Below are 18191 nucleotides of genomic sequence, written 5' to 3'. Positions count from 1 at the left end.
CCCCCCCGTGCCTCAAGGCCTACGGGCCCCTCCGGCACCACAGTGTGCAGAGAGGGCGGTGGCAGTATGGCGGTGTCAGGCCCGCATCCTCCAGCCCAGGTTTTGTGCTATGTCCAACTCGGCTTTAGGTTGCCGAGGTCACCTTTGGCCTCAGTAAGTCACAGAGAGGGAGCTGCAGGGGTGGCAGCAGCTGAAGAAGAGGATGAGAACCAGTGAGTTGAACAGGTTTTATGGCACAGCACAGAACAGCACTATGACTTGCCCTGCTGTTACTAGTGGAATGTGGTGAGCTATCAGCTGTTAAGTCACTAGGAGGAGCACTCAAAGTGTGCCCACCCCGAGGGAAAGACCCTCTCTTGCACTTGGCACTTGGAAAAATACAGAGCTGTTGCTGTCACCTATGGAATGTGATGCACCCTACACAAATACACCCAGCATCGGCCTCCCACGCAAAGGAGTGTTTCAGAAAGACATTTGTAAATGTGAACACATCCTAGTCTGATGATTCAGATGACAGCAGGGACACAAAGAGCTTTGAAACTGGTTGGCACAAACGTCCCTACTGCTGGCAGGCCAGTGGGACCTGTGGAAGCAGTGATTGAAGCCAGTCAGCACAGCTGTGTACAAAACCACTGCGCTGTCATGTGTATGGCAGGATTGCCAAGCTTCTGCCTGTTTTTCTCCTCTGCAATGTGTGTGTGTGGTGTGTGGGTAGTGGTTAGGTGTTTAAATGAATTTTCTGCTTGTATCAAGACCGCACCATCACTGGGAGAATGCTTTGTTTTCCCAGAAGAATGTGGTTGCCTGTTGTGTTATGTGTCATCTCTTCCAGCCACTGCTGCCTTCTGAGCAATTACCAGGCTGCCAAACCTGACTTGTTGATGTGGCTCAAAAAAAAAAAAAAAAGGGCAATCTTTTCTGTGACCAGGAACAAGGACTGGCTGATAACAATGACCTCTCCTGCTGGATGAGAGGGTGGTTAGAGTTTGTGAGTAGTGCAGTACCATGAACTTCTTGACTGCATACATCAAAACACCGACTGAAGCCACCCACAATGCTGGAGCACAAGGGCAAGAGCGTGTTGTTAATAATCACTTTGAAGTCCTGGGTATAAGAGGTGATTTATTTATGAAGGGAAGCTGAATGAGAAATGCAGTCCTTCAGGTGGAAGCTCTCTGAGGAGAAGAGACTGACATCCTGACCCTGGAACTGACAGAAGTTTTACATCAGTGAAGCACTAGAATTAATGAGCCAGACCCTGATCTTACACGTGAGGAGCTTGAGGGGGCTCAGCAGTGCAACAACACTTGACTGCAGCTGAGGATGATACAGAGAAGACAGAGCCAGACTCTTCCCAGGACTTATGCACAACAAAAGAGAAGAGGCCCTTGCCTCTGTTGCTAGTTGCAGCACTAAATTCTGGTGCAATAAAAAGAAAAAAAAGTACTGTGAGGGTGGGTAAGTACTGTTATAGCAGCCCAGAGAAGGGATGGAATAGCCATCCCTAGAGACAGTGAAAATTTAACTGAAAAGATTCTGCAATTCTGTGACCCTGAGAGAGACCCTGCAACATTTGGAAATGTTTTGCTATGTAATTCTCTTTCAAATTCTTGGATAAAAATAACCATCCATAACTTTCTTCTTAGAATACTTACTTTGAAATGAAATCTTAAAAATCTGTCCTCTTGTCCTTCTCAGAGCATATAACTTTGCTACTGACAACTAAGGGTTAACCTATTTTTGATACAATTACATCGCAGCTGCCGCTGAAGTCCGGCCTGCTAGCTGGGCAATGCAGAACATAGAGGAAACCCAGCAGAACCCTCCCAAAGTTGACAGTTAATACAGAGGAGCTGATTAAGGGAATGTCACTCAGCCGATCATCGGCAGAGGCAGAAGTCGGGCCTGCTGCCTGCGCCATGCCACGACAGGGGGCAGGACTGCTCCGTGCAGGGGGTCAGGGAGTCCCACACGGTCCCTCTGCTGTCTCTCGCTTCGTGACCATGAGCTTTGCAGGGTCACCCCAGAGGAAGTGACCACCAGGCCGTTGGGCCTCATTTCTGAGCGGGGAGCTCCACCGTGTGGGCGCTGCTGAGAACTTCTGCTGCGGTAAGGGGTCCTCGGTTCAAGCGTAGGACTGGGTTTGCAACGGTGAAATATTTCTCCTGTTTTACTGCAAGGAGAAACAAAACTTTCCCCCACACCTAGGAGAACATCTGCATAACATAAATCATTTGGCTGTGCCCCGGGGGATTGCTCAGGGCCTTGCATATGTCTGAGCAGCGGACTGTTTAGAAGAAGTCCCAGGACCTCATTTGTCCTGTGTCCGCTTCTGCTCACTAGAGCTGCAGGGGAAAAGGAGTGAATGTCTCCTTTCCTGGCAGCTTCTGCCATTAGAAAGAAAGAAAAGAGGCAGAACTGGCCTGAGGTAGAAAACAGACCTGCTGACACTGACAAGGCCAAAACCTGCGTGTCTGATGTGCCTTGCTTTTGTGGTGTGCCCACTGATGTGTGGGCATTGTGTATGTCCTTCAGTATGTCCCTGAAGTATCGGCTTTTGTACCCATGTGCTGACTGACCCTGCTTTTTGTGTACTGTTGCTCCAACAGGTCCAAGATCGATTGGATTCTCTTTGCATGAGATGGACAACGAATCTGCATGTGCCCTAAAGCTATGTCTGTCTCAATATTAGAAATCCAGCTGATTACCTCCTCCCAAGGGAAAAAGTAATGAATCATTGATGGAAATGGTTATCTAAAATCCACAAAATTACGGCTAGCCAATGTGTAAAAAAATCCGGGAAGCTGTTCATTTTCAAGAATAGGTCTAATTAATTGTATCAGAAATCTGAAATGCAGCTTTATCCTGAAAAGTGGGCTCTCTGCTTACAGTCCTCCAATATGGCTTGGATCAAGAAGGCTCAGTTTGCGAATGCAGACAGTTTTCCACCCCCAAATAGACAGCCCATGAAAAGTCAGCCCAGGCTCTGAGAGTCAAACCCCCTTCTGCTTGTCTTTCATCATGTGTAATAAGGAGTCTGCAAGCAGATCATATGTTGCATGACTAGTTAGCTTCTTGGCACTCAGATGGATTTCTCTGTACTGGGTCTGTGCTGAATCCCGTGTTTCTGGCTGGTTTTCTGCTACTGTTGTCAGCATCAACACAACTAATGCTGAGCTAATATCCTTCTTGACTGTTGTCCTTTGAGCCAAGTTGTCTGTTTTGGGGGGAACTTTCAGTGGGTAATTTGTATTCCTTGCTCACCACTCCACAGCCTGCCTGCCCCATCCCTGCCCCACTTCTGCTGAGTCCCTCCAAAACTCTGCAGGGGCCTCTATGTGGGGCAGGTGGGAGATGGAGGTGGTGGTGGCCCCACTGGGGTGAAGTAGAGGACTGTCATACACAGAGGTGGTTTATCACATGCCAGGATGGGTGTTTGCTGTTAGCGCTTGCATCCTGGAGCTGCCAACTCAGAGAGAAAGGAGTGAGAAACATTGAAAACATGGCTACAAATGACCTGACTGCTTATTTACCAACCTGTACATCTTATCCACTGTATTCAAACTCCTCGTGGTTTCAGCAGAACACAGTATCACTGTCCTTTGGGGTTCAGGCTGACTTAGTTTGGATGGCGAAAAGCAGTATTTTTGTGCTTTTTTTTCATTTGTACTTTTTTCTTGCCAGGTGTTTTAATTGTCCTTCCTCTGAAATTTCCTGCATTTAAAACTATCAGAAGCAAGCTTACCCAGAGGGGAATAAGCCTGGTAAAATGGACAATGCTCCATGGTAGATGCATTGTATTTCCACATGGACCCAACATGTTTCACTCCCTCTCGACTTTGTCCCCACGTATTTCTCCTCCTAGTCAAGGAGATAGGTTTCAGGAGCATCTGTTCTTACCTACCACTAATATACTGCTCAGTGCTGACACCCAGAAGGTACAGCTGTTACATGCAAAGGAAGTATTTACAACCTGAAAAAAACAGCAACTTAAATCCTAATGCTTTTTCTGAGACCCTGCATGTGGAAAGCATAAGCACTGGCTTGGTTGATCTTTTTTAACTTGTAAGGCAGCTTTCAGCCTTTCCACACCAGGAACATGACCACACACTATTGCACAGCCCAGGAAGACTGCCAGTCTGATGAGGCACTATCAAAGCTTGTGGTCCTTGGGCTGAGCCCTTGGGGTGTCGAGCCCCACAGTGGAATAGCAACAGAGCGTATGGAGGACCACATCTCATGAGGAGTGGCAGAGTGGAGGGTGGGAAAAAAGACAGAGACTTGCCCTCATTATGCATGGGTCTAACATGCCCAATTACCCCATCCTCTCCTCACCTCCACAATGTAAAAGACTCTTGTTGAGAGTGGTCATAATTCACGGTGAATACCCTGACTCCCCCTTACTCCCTTCACACCCGCTGCTCTCCATTTTCCTTCCAGAAAAAAATGTGTCTTTGATGGAATGAAACGGCTCAGTCAAACAACCCCTCAAATGGTTGGGGACCCCTGCACTTGGCCACCCTTACCCACTTCCCAGCTCTATTTCTGTCCGAGTTTGGAGTTTAAGTGGGCTGACCTTGTGCCCTGACTGCCCTGGGGGTCAGTGATGAAAGCGGATGGAGGCTTCACAGTCAGGTCTCTTGTGTGTGACTCTTTTGTTCCTGGGACAGGGGTGTGCAGTGCCTGGGACAGTGCTTAATTGTTCAGGGGCACTGCTTTAGCCGTCATGCCCTTCCCCGGGTGGCCCCAGCCCTTCTTGTTCATGCGTGGGAGGGAGGCAGCTTCCCCACTTGGGGTAGGGAGGAGGAAGCAGAGTCTGGGTTGCTCGGCATAATTTCTGGCTGTTTATCAATCTGTGTAATAAATTTTGCAGAGTGCCAGAAAGCCAGAAAAAAAAAATATCAAAAAAAACCCCAGAAGAACTTCCTGGAATTATGTGACTCCTGTCTGTTACTGGATGCATCCCCTGTTGTCCTGTGGTGCAGGCAAGAGCAACCATCACCTTGCCCTGGCCAGCTCCTGGGTCCATGCACTGTGCTCTGTGGAATGCACCCTGTCACCAAGACTGTCCTCTGCCCTTCTGCAGGTGTTTAATGAGGAAAGCCTGATGTGTCAGGCCTGAGGCACTGGGCTTAGTCCGAGTGGAGGTGATGGGTTTGCAGCAGGGAGTGCAGAAGCTTTGGGTTGGGGCACATCAAACTTGGGTGGTATTGTGAGGGAGCAAGCCCAGGACTGAATGTATTGAGGCTCCTGGAAAGCTTTGCTAGGCCTGAGCTGGCACCCACACCTGGCACTGCCCTGAGGACATGCAGAAGAGCAGTGGGTTTGCTGTAGGTATGCATGGGCAGGGGAAGGATGCTGGACAACCTGTGGGCGTAATGATAAAGAGCTGACAGTTTACCATGATGGAGGTAGGTCAGCAGAGCTCAGCATAACCATGCGGGAAGCCTTGTACTACTCAGTATCTCTTTGGCTGTCCCCTCAGCATCTTTCTTTTCACAGCAAGTCCTTCCTGAGCTTTACATCTTCATTACAGCTGAAGGCTGGGGCAGGAGCCTTCACAGCAGGCCCTCCCCTCTGCCATTTCAGGGAGTGACTGCAGAGGAAATGGATAAAAGGAGTGGAGGGTCAGGGTTTAATTACCCCATTGTGAGCAGAGACAAGTGATGGACAGAGTCTGTCAGTGGGTCACCAATTAGCTTCCATGAAGCAGAGAGAGGAGGGGGGAAATGTGATGAGCCCCTGGGACAGACTGATGTTGGGGAGAGCTGTGAGACATGGAGATGGCAGCTCATAATGGGAGACACTTTTTCTTTTAGTTGTTCGCCCAGTCCTTCATCCCCTCTTTGTCCCAGCTCCATCAGGAGCCCTGTGTGCTCAAAAGCCTCCCGCTGGGCCCTGGCTGCTTCAGTGGTTAGGGTCAAGGGCTGCTGGGGTGGCAGGTCCCCTTGGGGAAAGGAGAAAAAGGTGGGATGTGCCCTGCCAAATGTGCTAAGCTCTTGTCTTCTTGTGGGGAGGCAGCAAGGAAGGAGGGAAGGAAGGAGGAGAGAAAGGGCAGGAGGGAAGGAAAGGAAGAAGGCTGAAGGAAGTGACTGCTGTCAGGTGAGGTGTAATACACACGCAGTGCCCCTCTGTGCAGGTGTGAAGGTCTCCTGCAGAGACATCAGCCCAACCAAAGTGGAAACCAGGCTGCCTATCTCCAGTCCCACTGCCTCACCACTGCCTCCCTTGGACATGGCTGAATGCCTCAGGTAATAAATCTCTCTCCCCTTTGCATTCCTGGCATCTGGGATCTGTTGGCTCTGGGGCTGCAAGAAACCAGGATTATTCTCTTAACTAATTTGGTGACCTGCTTTTGTGTAAGCAGAATGCAAAAGTAACAAGTTTCAGTAAGTCTTCCGCTCCTGACCCCATAGGTACTTCCCTCTCCTTTCCTTCTCATGCTTGTATCAAGCCCTTGTTTCTCATCCCACCACACTGTCTCTGAGCCCAGCCTCCCTTTCCTGCATACTCGACAATTCAGTCAGCTCTTTTCCTGACCCTGCCCTCAGTTCTGCCATACAATGTCACACCTAACCTTCCTCCTCCAGTCCTATTACCCTTGGTCTCAAGACTCCTCTTTCTTCTCTTTTTCCCTACAATCCCTCTACACATCCTCTTTTGGTTTCTGACCTTCAGTTTCTAACTTCATCCAGTTGTCCTCCAAGGTCCTGCTTCCTGTTTCCCTATCACTTCTACCCTTTCCTTTCCCTTTCTTGCCTTTCCTCACTCATCCTTTACCCCTCTTTCCTGTCCCCTTCACACCTCATCACTCAGCGTTGTTTGCATGAATCGTCTCTGGAATCATGAGATCACTGTTTTTTTCTGTCTCTGTCAGTGGGAACATCACATTAAGGAGCCTGGATAAGTGACCGGGGGCCATTGGGGTGACTCTGGCACCCCCTCTCCCCACCCTCCCTACCCCTCTCTTCTTCTGTATCAAAGGAAGCTTTGTTATCCAAAAGCAAAAAGAGAAAAGCAGATAAAAAGGCGGAACATGTGATCTCATTGGCTTTATTTAGCTATCCAGCTCTCCCTCTTTCTTGATTCATCCAAAATTATCTAAGTAAAATCCATAATCCATCCTTCTGCTTCTCATCTGTGAAAGAGATGGTGGTAGATTCCTTTTTCCAAAGCAACTTCAACAGCAGACCTCTTGGTCTCCACAAGGTGCAAAGATGACACTGATGGGGCTCTTTAGGCAGTGTAATGCCTTTGGCTACAGTAGTCTCCACTGCAGGACTGTGGGATCCCACCCTGTGAGGTGGAATTTGAACCAGGGAGAAGCAAACACTTTTCCTTTCATCATTGCTAAATGGGGGTTTCTAAGAGGATCCAGCAATGCATTGCTTCATCATGGTCATTGCTTGGGGGGGAAAGTTTATGTTTACAGCATTAGATGCACAACGTTTGAATTAACAAGATTCTGGATCTGCCAAAGACTTGCTTTTTTGACAAGGGCAAATTTCTTCATCTCAGGGTGTTTTAGTTGTCCTCTGTGATGGAGATGATCAGTGTTTGTACGATAGAGTAGTGGGAGCAGTGGGGCACAGCTGGGATTGCAGTAAGGATCTCTGTGTTGGGATTCATTTAGATACTATTAAGCCAGGAAGCAGGAAGAGGATTATTATATATTCCTTAATTGTTACATATTATATGGGTTTGATGCTTTACAATGAAAGCTGCTCTGCGTGCAGTTTCAAAACAGATATGGTTGACTTAGCACAAATCTTTATTGTGGGCACAGTCATACAGATATGAGGAGTGTGTCAGTGCACCATTTGCATGATGTTTTAACCAGCTTGGTTAAAATCCACTAGACAAGAAATTGTTCTAATGTGAGAATATAATGGCCCTTTTATCTGTATAGTCCATTCCCCTTCTCTACAAGAACAAAAATTGCCCAGATAACGCCTTACATCCACAGCTTTGTATGCGTGTGTGCGGGAAGTCACTAAGGCTGAAATTTAATGATTGTTTCAAGGGCCTTCCAAAATAGTTAAGGCACTGAATGGGAGAAGAGTGCAGAAAGCTTGGCCGATGGAGCCAGGCAGCATATGCTGTGCTCATCTAAAGCACAATACAGACTGAGATGGACTCGGGACAAAGGGTAGTCAGAGGAGTGAAGAGGGTCAGTGGAGAAGATGAGTAGGAAGGCAGAAACAGTGAGATTTGCTTCAGGTGAGACTGAAGAATTTTATTTTCTTGCAGAAGGCAGTATCAGTGAAAGATATACCCAAATGCTCTAAAAGATAGGGAGGTGGAAATCTGGCTGGGGAATTGTTTCTGTTGCAGAAAGGTCATGGTGGAAGTTGCAGTGACTTTAGCATCATGTGAACTTTTACATATCTATGTATGTACGTGCAAAATGACTCAGTGAAGCAGTATGAGCAAGGAGACTATAGCTAGAAGGATGTCTGTAGGAATGCCTGAGGTCAGATTTCAATGAGGAAGACATGATATCCATGGGGATGTGCCACAGCTTTTCTGTGGTAGGAGAGCATGCAGCAAGAAGATTTACAGCAGTGGTGCGGAGAAACTGTATGACATTACAACCTATCCAACAAAGATAGTTGGGTCCAGCTAACAAACAGCTGAATCAGTAAATATGGAAGCAAGAAAGTGACTTTTCTGTGCCTCCCATATGTTTTTTAATAAATGAAATGTTCCTATAAAAATCTAGACCCATTGAAGCTGCCACTGGACTCCTGCCAGTTCTCGGTCCCTTTCATTTGATTTTCCTGAAACAGGCACCATGACTCCATTCGCAAGACATTTCCATGAGCAAGTTGGGCTGATTCAACTTATATCCTGCCCTGTTGTGTCTGACTCATTTTTCCCCATCGCTAGGAGAAGCCTGAGGGAAGGCAGAGGGCCCTTCACATAGATGCTCAAGGTCTCTATCAGATAATAGCTGAAGAAATATTTGCCATGACCGTGCTATGGTCATTTTTTGCCATTCCTTAGTCACTTGGCAGCCAATAGAGGGAAGAGGGAGTGCAGGGTGGGGGAGAATAAATGAGACAGAGGGACAAGAACAAAAGAATCTTTTGTGGTACAGAGAGAGAGAAAAGGGAAAGCATCACCAAATGCCCAGAAGCCATGTTTGTAACAAGAGACCTATTCTCTCAGCTACTTGGAAAACAACTTGGAGTAAAAGGCCCTGGTTGAATTAACCCTTCATGGATGTGACTTACTGATCATGCAGGAAAGAGGCATGGCCATGGGAGGCGTAATCTGTGTGGGGAGGTAGTGGTGGCGGCTCTTGGGCAATTTAAAGCAAGCACTGGTTGTCTGGGAAGAGGAGGTAGATGACGTTGGGCGGTTTGACCATACCAAAGTTTTAATATGTCAGATGTTCTTTCTTCATAGGAGCTTCAGTTTTGGCAAAGATCACTGGAGGGTTTTTTGCAGCATATGAGGCACTGACTCTTTTCCATTGACATTTTTTCTAGGGACACTGGCACCTAGGACTGTGAAGAGAGAAAGGAAAGGAAAACACCACCCCTAAAATGTTTTACTGCAGCATAATCTTGTCCCATCATAGCCTCTGTGAATTCAGTTCCTATTGTTTGCCTTCAAAAAATCCCTTGTCACACATTGCATCTTTCTTGCTCATGTCTTAGACCTCCCTTTGGCTGAGAAGAAAAATGTTACTGTAGTTAGGGTTTCTCTATACAAATGCATTGAAGGTAGGCCATATCGCCCATCCCCAAAGAAGCAACCAGCTTTATCTCATTGTGAACTCTCTCCCTTAGCCTCCTCCCTGCCCTTTCTAAAGAGGCTTCCTCTTTTATTGAGTGGATCTTTGTGTGAAAGAGGACTTCTGTGGTGATGATATGAAAAAAAGTTCTACCCAAGGAAAGAGAATCTGCACCTATTTGAAGATCAAATATGGAATATTGGCATATGCCAGGTCAATGTGTATCTGAGCTTGCTTCTGGGTGCTCTTCAAATTAAAAGAAGTGAGATAGCCAGATAGAGAAGGGACAGCATCCTGCCTCTGGAGCCTCCTCACATAGTGCCAGGCAAAGGGAAGCAAAGAGCAGTTTGGAAACGGAAAGATAATCCTCCTCTCTGCTTCCCTACCTTGCCAGGACAGAAGCAGTATCCACGCATCATGGGTCACCCACCCCCCTTGGCTTGATGGTGCGGATGGGGAGGATGCAGTGGGTGCCCACGGAGCCTGCAGTCAGGTGGGCTGCTGAGCGGATGCGAGATGCACACAACATTACGACTGTGCTTTCGTAAATAAGCAATCACATGGGACTCGTGTGCGTGTGTTAGAGCAGTGCTTTGAAAACAACCAGGAAAATCATGTGACAACAGAAGTCTGCAGGCTTCCAGCCCTCCCCCACTCCCTAACCTTCTCCCTTCCTTTCCTCTCCTTTCTATCTCTCTCTCTGGCTGGCTGGAGCTCAATTTTACTCTCGCTAACCTCATCCTGGGCTTTGGGATGTTTATACTGGCACTTGGTCTTGGCGTCCAACCTACCTGTGCCACTCAGATGACCTGTGCTGTATAAAGTCCCCTACAGCTCTGCCAGGGAAATTTTCAAATTCAGTGTCCTAGAGGGACTGAAGGACATTTACCCACAGGGGAGGCTAAATATGAGTAAACCCATTGTTAGATGTGATTTTCACTACTGCAGCTCTGAGTCCAGCAGAAATTAACTTCTTCTTGGTGCTACAGTTTTAATACCTGACTGGCACTTACTGGTTTCACTTGTAAGGTCAGAAGAGTGAGTTCTGGAGTCTGAATCACAGTTTGGAAAATAAGAAACTTGGAGTTCTCCAGACCTCCCTCATTCACAGCAGCACAGCAAGGCAGGAGTCTCAGAGCATTAAGACCTCAGCTGAGCTAAGAGCAGGTGGTGTTCTGTGTAGAACAAGTGCCACCATACTATCAATAAATGCATGTCCTTGAGCCTTGGCTCCACTGATGGCCTCCTATTTTAACTAAGTTCTTAGATGCATAAGGCTACCAACCTTGCTGAGTGCAAAAGAGCTCAAATAGTTAGGAAGAAACTGAAAGATTTAGTGGGCTGTGCCAGGTGAAGCTCAACCTGTGCCACTGCCCTAGCACTTGGTTAGTGTTTCTGATTACACCTTTTTCTACTGTATGTTCCTCCAGCTATCATTTCTTCCAAGCTGGCCTTTCCTAGTTTAGAAGCTCAGTATCTTAGACTCCGATCCGTAAGACCTTCATCTTTTCCTGCATTGTTTCCCCAAATGCATTTCTGCTGACTGCAGTCCTCCTCTTCCCTTCCCTTCCCTTCCCTTCCCTTCCCTTGCCTCTCACCTCTCTCTTCCATTTTCCTTCTTCCCTCGTTTTTACCAAATGTTCTTAGAACAGATGGAAGAATTTTAAAGCAAAGTCCCTATCATTTTTATCTTTTTCAAGAGATCCATCTGAATTTGAGTCAAGAGGATCTGCTGGAGGCAAAACAATAGGGCACAAGGTGGAGAGAACTGAAGAATGAGTGTGCCTGTATGAGTGTGCAGGGTGTTTCAGGGGAACCAATGCTGTTAACCTGTTTGAGGTAAAGTGCCACAAGCTCTTAAAGCTGTGATAACCTTGGTAAGATCCAGACATTTTGACCTGAAAGCACATTTCAAGTGTCTCAGAGCTGAGCTTCTGTTGCCTTGCAGCTGACAACCTTACTGGATTAGACTTTGAGTGCAACTGGACAGGCTACACTATACCAGTCCCTGAATGGAGTGTGGCTTGAATTCGGTCAGAATAGCTTGGGTATGTCCTGAATTGGCCTGAGTTACACTGGTTTGATCTGACTGAGCTACCCTTACATGGACTGAGTGCAATCTGAATGTGGGTTTGAGATGGCAGCTTGTGATAGGCTAGGTAGGCTAGACTTGCCTGGGTTAGCTGCCTTAGACTGTGTTGAATCTGAAGCAGAAAATGGGACTGGTTTGGATGGAGTTAATATTTATGGTGGATGGGAGTGGGCTGATGGGAAGAGTTTGCCTGGATACAGTGCTGCTGAAATGGGGTGAGTGATTTCACTGTGGCTGGTTTAGAAGTCTCATTTTGCTTATACTAGAACCTGTTGCCCCAGCTTGGGAAGCCATTTGCTAGACCAGCGTTCCATGGATAGGAAAAAGATTATTCAGCAAGTGCCAAAATGGGATCCACAAAAGGCTGAGAAAAGTATTTAGTTCTTCAGTGTCCAGCCACTCCAGCCATCTCCTTCTCCCACAGCCTCTGCGTGGTTCATGCCAGAATATCTGCATCTTCTTTCCAGTCTGGACCACCAGGTCAAATCTCTTCATCATTCAAAATCATAGCCCTAAAAAGGAAAATCCTCCTGTCTGAGAAATTCCCCAACCAGGGATGGCTACCAGTGTTTGAAGTGAGGAAATAGGACCTGAAAACCTCACACATGACTTCTTTTTTAATGACTTAAGTTTCCTTGATAGTGCAAAATTTCAGGCAGTCTAATATGGTGCGTGTAATGCATTTCCATAGTGTTGTTTATCGAGGGGATAAAATAAATACTTAACTTAGACACAGGGTTAATCCTCAAATAAAGGAAAATTCAGACTGTGTCTCAGCATAAAAGACTGTGTACCTGAATGATCTAGCAAGTCAGTCTAGGTGCTACCTAATGCCTTTCCTCACAACTTGTTCTGACTCTGCTTTTAAAAAATAGAAAGAAATGTGTAGCGATGGGTGGGAGATGGTGTGGTCCCGGGGAGAAGCAGATCCCCATGTCCTTACACAGCTAGCAGAGAGTGAAGCAGGAGAGCGCAGGGTAGCACAGTGCTGTACAGCTGCAGGGCTGCTCACAACAGGGCAGAGCTCCCGGAGAATGTGCTCTTTGTTCCCTGCCTTTAAAGGGTAAGAGAAACACTTATGCATGGCAAATTAGCCCAAAAATGTATTTCTCTAAAACACCCGATTGTCTGGCCAGATCTGCAGCTGCAGGGAAGTTCCAGGGAGAGAAGGGGGAGGTGGCGGGAAGGAGAGGAGGAAGGCAGGGAAGGAGGGTTTTGATGGCTGGTGGGGGGGGGGAAGAGGCAAGATGGTTTTGCGAATAAGAGAGAAATTCTTGTGCCTCGATTCAAACAGAGCTGGCCAGTGAGCGAGGGCACCCCTGATGGAGGGGCCACGTTGGTGGCCAGGGGACCACAGATGTTGTACGGTCTCCTGGGGGACAGGGAGAAGAGGGAACATGAGGCAGCTGTGCTCTGGAAAGCGCTGAAGCAGGAGTTGGTGCAGCCGGCAGTGCCGGGGAGTCTTGCTCCCCGGCAGGTTCAGCTGTACCATCTGGGCCGGTGTGCTCAGCGAGCAGTGCCGTGCTCCTCTAGTCACCGTGTTGTGCGTCCCGGGGGGCGACAAGTGGTGACTCTTCTCTCACTTCAGAGAAAAATATGCAGGGTGCAACTGTGCAGATACAGAGCCTCTGCTATTCCCAAGAGGTGGCACCTGGTTTTAAAATGTTCCAAATGTACCACTTGATTAGGACTTGATCTGGGCTTGTTATGAATCTGCAGCCCAATGCTGATACCCATTTAAAATTTCCTAGACTCTTATCTGGCAGACAAGTGATTCGTTGAACTTCCCTAGGGTTTGGAAAGCAAAGCCTAATGGTAAGATTCTTGAAAACTGCTCAGACTGTGTAGTTCATGGTGAGTGCCACAGTCCTGTCCCTGCCCCAAGGGATGCCCCTGAAAGCAGAGTCAGGCCCACCATGAGCACAGCTGAAACCTCAGTGTCCAACGAGAGTCTCCCACACTGTCCAGGATGAGAAGTCCTCTTCGTATGCATGATGAGAATTTATTTTCTCTTCCATTGTTTGCTGATGTGGAAGGACAGGTGCTCCCTGCTGTAACCTACAGTGCTTTGCAGGCACAGCCTCCAGGCAACCTGACTAGTCCTCATTACTACCCATTGAATGTGATCCAGTTGCTGCTCTCAGGGGAAGCAGCTCAGGCTGGACTAGATTTATAGCTTGCCTGCTATAAATCCAGGTCCCAAGGCCCTGTCCTCTCTGTGATGTGACATGACCTACTTTGGGCAGACAGGAGAATCTCCTTCAAAGCCACCAGTGCCACCGACTGTGAGGGCTGGTGAGATTGATAGGTAGCCTTAGGTTAGGCTGTCGGGGTAGGCAGCGAGTCTGCTAAACGCCTGGCAGATGACCGTCTCTACCGTGACATTAGGCAAAGCTTAGACTGCCATGAGAAAAAGGAGAAACACGAGAGTCTTAGAAGGGGATTTGGCTTTGATACATTCCTGTGACTGTCCAGCTCAGGTGTAAAGTTGATGTTGCCACCGGTTCAAGTTAGCACAGGCAAACTGTTTCCATGTTGCAGCTGAACAAACTGGTGAACAGATTTTTCCAAGGAAAATCCTATAACTCTTCAGGCTAGTAATCCAGAAGTCCTATGAAGTTCCCTCTCACTGGACTGGAGAAAGGGAAGGACAGATGGACCTGGATGTTTTATCTGAACAAGTACCAACTGCTGGTGGGAATTATTCATTCTTTCTTTTCAGAGGTTACATGAAGATGCTTTGGATGACACTGGGTATGGAGGTTCCTGCTGGATATGGAGTGGTACCTGACTGGGAGAAGTCAGAATTACGTTTGAGTATTTCCTATAGCAGAGAAGCTGATCACACCTGTGTGGGAGAAGCAGTGTGATGGGGAGAGGAGCAGGTGGGGAGCTGAACCACTCTTGAAATGGAGGGTTGGGAAGCTGCTGACAACTGTATAATCCTGTCATCATTACCTGGCTCATCTCTATGTGGCCACAGGGATGGTTCACTCATTTTATGTTTATGTGGGAGAAGAGGGTACAAAAAATGTTAGCTTTAATCGAGTCAGCAATATTTCTCAGCTTTCACAGACTTTATTTTTCACTTAAGTGAAAAGGGGTCCCTCTGCATGCATTGCCATGCATCCCTGCAATAAGAGAGTCTGTCCTGTCCCTTCCTCTCCTCCCTTCCCCTCCACTTCTCCTACAGCATCAGACCTTCACAGCTCTGCCACCCAGCTCCTCATATGTCCCTTTAGAAATATCCTAAGCATCAGCTGCACAAACAAGTGTGACCACGTTACATGAGTTAAAGCCTCTAGTTTTTGAGGCCACAAAGCTACAGCTGTACCAGCACTGGGCTTCATGCCTGACCTTCAGGGAGTGGGTGGCATGACTGATGGCAGGCCTGCCATGAGACCTGAGATCACTTGTGGCAAAGTGGGACTTGGGGAAACCAAGAATCCAGCCACACTCCAGAACTTTGTGGAGACCCAGGGATGGCAAGGATGTGGCATCATGTGAGGGTGGGAATGACTGGTACCAGGGAAGCATTTATTGGTAAATAATTTGCCAGGAAATGGGACTTCAGGGGAATGAAACCAGTTGCAGATCCAGACCTAATTCAACAAGCACTTTTGGCTGGAAAGCTAGTGTGGGAGGGGGATTTTTAAAATATCAAAACATTTCATTTCAAGACAATCTTCCTGAATTATTCTGTTTTCTAAATGCCAAAATGTTGTGAATGGACATTTTCATAGGGAATTTCTGACATTTAATTTCAAATCAGCATTTTTCATTTAAAACTTGACCCAGGTTGAAAAATGAGAGGTCAGACACAAGAGCCTAATAACCACAAAATAAAACCTGTTATTTCAAGTTCAGCAGAATATTTCAATCACTGAGTTATGCTATTTGGAAAAAAAAAAAAATCACAGCAGAGCTCCTGTGCGTATTGAGATCAACATGACCCTACCTGACACCTCTGAGGTGATGGAGACCCAGGAGCAGAAATGGCTGGTGTGGTTGGAATAAAACCAGCCAGGCAGTGGCCTGAGATGAACTAGAAAATGCCCTTGAGCATCCCAGACAGAATTTTACTCTTATCTCAATAAATTTCAGTCTGATCTCAATAAGGCTGCTTATGGCGGGATGTGAGCCTCTTAGGGGTGCTTGTGTCTGTTCAGCTCCATGGGTAGCAACAGGTGAAGCAACGATGAGCAAAGTCCCTGTGGCTGTGACAGTTTTACCTGAGCTGTGATCTAGCTTTAGGCAAAGTGGCGACCAAGTGCCATCATCTTCCAGCACTGTCCTGCTGATCCCTATGAAAATCAGTGGAGGTCTCCATAGTCATGTGTCCATAGGCAGCTCCAGGGGAAAAAAAATGCAAGCCTGAGCAAGGTCTGGGTGCAAGAAAATCTCTGCTAATTTGGGAAGAGTCCCTGATACTTCTCATAATGGGTGGGTAGGTTGGGGGATGATGGCCAAGCAGGGTGAAGGACACTGCCAGTGCTTTGAGAAGATGCTGTGCCCCCGAACTGCCTCTTCTGTACAAAGGCAGGTTGAGACTCGAGGGATGTGAAGAATAGCCTTCCTGCCCCTTCCCAGCCAGTCCCAACCCCTCACTCCCACCACCCCATCCTCTCCGCTGTGCGCACGTGGTCCCTGGTGGCCATGAATAGAGTTGGCACGGGTGGGCCCAGCCCGAGCCACTGGGGCTTATGACTCCCAACCTGAATAAACAGCATAAAGGCACAGAGCAGCCCCGTCGCGGCTCTGTCCCGACCCGTCCTCCCCAGCTGCGACAGCATCCGCTGCGGGCCCAGACCAGCCATTCTTACCAAGTCCTTCTGTGCCCTGTGCCGTTTGTCTTTCTCTCCCCGCTCTTGTCTCTCCCTGCCTCTTTTTTTTTAATCCCCTTTTTCGAACATATCATTACAGGAGCAACAAAAAAGATGGGACAATACAGCCATTGATGAACTGCTCTCGTCCTCCCATCCCGATCCTCCCCACTCCCTCCCTCCCCTCCTCTGGTGCGTGCCAGCACTCTTTCCACCCGCCCAGGGCTGGAGCCAGCGCCAAACAACCTCTGCTAATAAACAAGAGGAACCAGATAAACCAGGGACACAATAGAGGGATTTGTTGCACTTTAGTGATGGTGGGAACAATGTCAACTCCGTGGCGCAGCTGCATGGACCCCCTCCCATCCTCTCCCCCCACTGCCTTATGCCCCCCGTGCACTTGCAGCCCAACACTGTGATTTATGAAAGGCCAAAGGTCACCATGCATTAAAGAGCTCCTTTCTTGCATCATTTATTAACCCCTCTATGACAAGGCATGCTCATTGCGGAGGTGGTGGTGGTAGTACAGGGAGTGGGAACAGGGTGGACGACTCTGTCCTGGCAGCACTGCACATTTCTCAGAGGATGCTGAGATGCAGAACTAGTGCTCAAGTCTGATTTTGCACTGACCTGGTGTGAGGAGGACAGTGGGAGGAGGGAAAGCTTTGGTGAGATGTGTTTTGGCCAGCAAAAGTGACTCATGCACTCCAGCACAGCTCTGTTCACATTTCATGCAGGTCACTCACTGCCTGCCCAACCTGCACTCACTACCAGTCTGGTGACTTCAAATCATGGTCCATGCAGAAGCCATGCACACACCTAGGGCTGACCTGAAGGGTTGCCCTGAAGACCCCATAGTCCATATGTTAGGGTTGACCATGTTGGATCACCAGAGCCTTGGGTGGCCTTGTGCTACCAGGCGTGGTTACATGGGCCTCCTGTGATGCAGCTGGGAAGGGAGGAGGCAGGGGACAATGGAACAGTATGGACCACTCCAAGGTCTCCTTCTCAGGCTAGTAAAGATGTGGCCAAAATCTCTCCTTGTCTCACCAGAGCTGGTTGCCATTACAAGCAACGCTGCAGTGTCACCAAGCAGCACTTTCAAGCCTTCTTGTGTGGCCATGAAGCAATGCCAGGAAATGCTAGCATGATAATTCACTGCCCTGATCTTTTTCTCCTGAAATTTCAGTGACCAAGTCAGTTTGGGTAAGATGATGCAGTGGAAAAGACTTCAGCACTGAACTTTGTGGTTCCCTGAGCTACAGCCCCATGTCCCCAGCTGTGCTTGAGGGCTCCCTGGAGTCCCTGTCCATGGACAAGCTTGCTCAGGAGGACAAACCCCATGGCCATCACAGGCTGGGAGTGATGGGCAAGCCCTAGAGAGGGAATGTCTGCTGGAGTTCATGTCCACCATGAGGGCAGTGGGGTTGTGCTGGCGCCTGGTTGTGTGGCCCATCCCTCCTGGCTCAGCAGAAGGGAGGCTGCAGTGTTAATGGGTTGGGACATCTTGCACCCCCCTCCCCACCCCCCCCAC

The 18191-nt window shown here is 48.1% G+C and overlaps 1 protein-coding gene across 1 annotated transcript in view; it reads right to left on the bottom strand.

Moving 5' to 3' along the window:
• PICK1 (protein interacting with PRKCA 1) overlaps nucleotides 1–18191 on the bottom strand; it is a 34105-nt gene that overhangs the window by 12797 nt on the left and 3117 nt on the right. The window lies entirely within an intron of this gene.

The sequence above is a fragment of the Athene cunicularia genome (assembly GCF_003259725.1).
Source record: "Athene cunicularia isolate RWA chromosome 1 unlocalized genomic scaffold, athCun1 chr1_part2, whole genome shotgun sequence".
NCBI lineage: Eukaryota > Metazoa > Chordata > Aves > Strigiformes > Strigidae > Athene > Athene cunicularia.
This window is presented reverse-complemented; position numbering and strand designations above follow the sequence as displayed.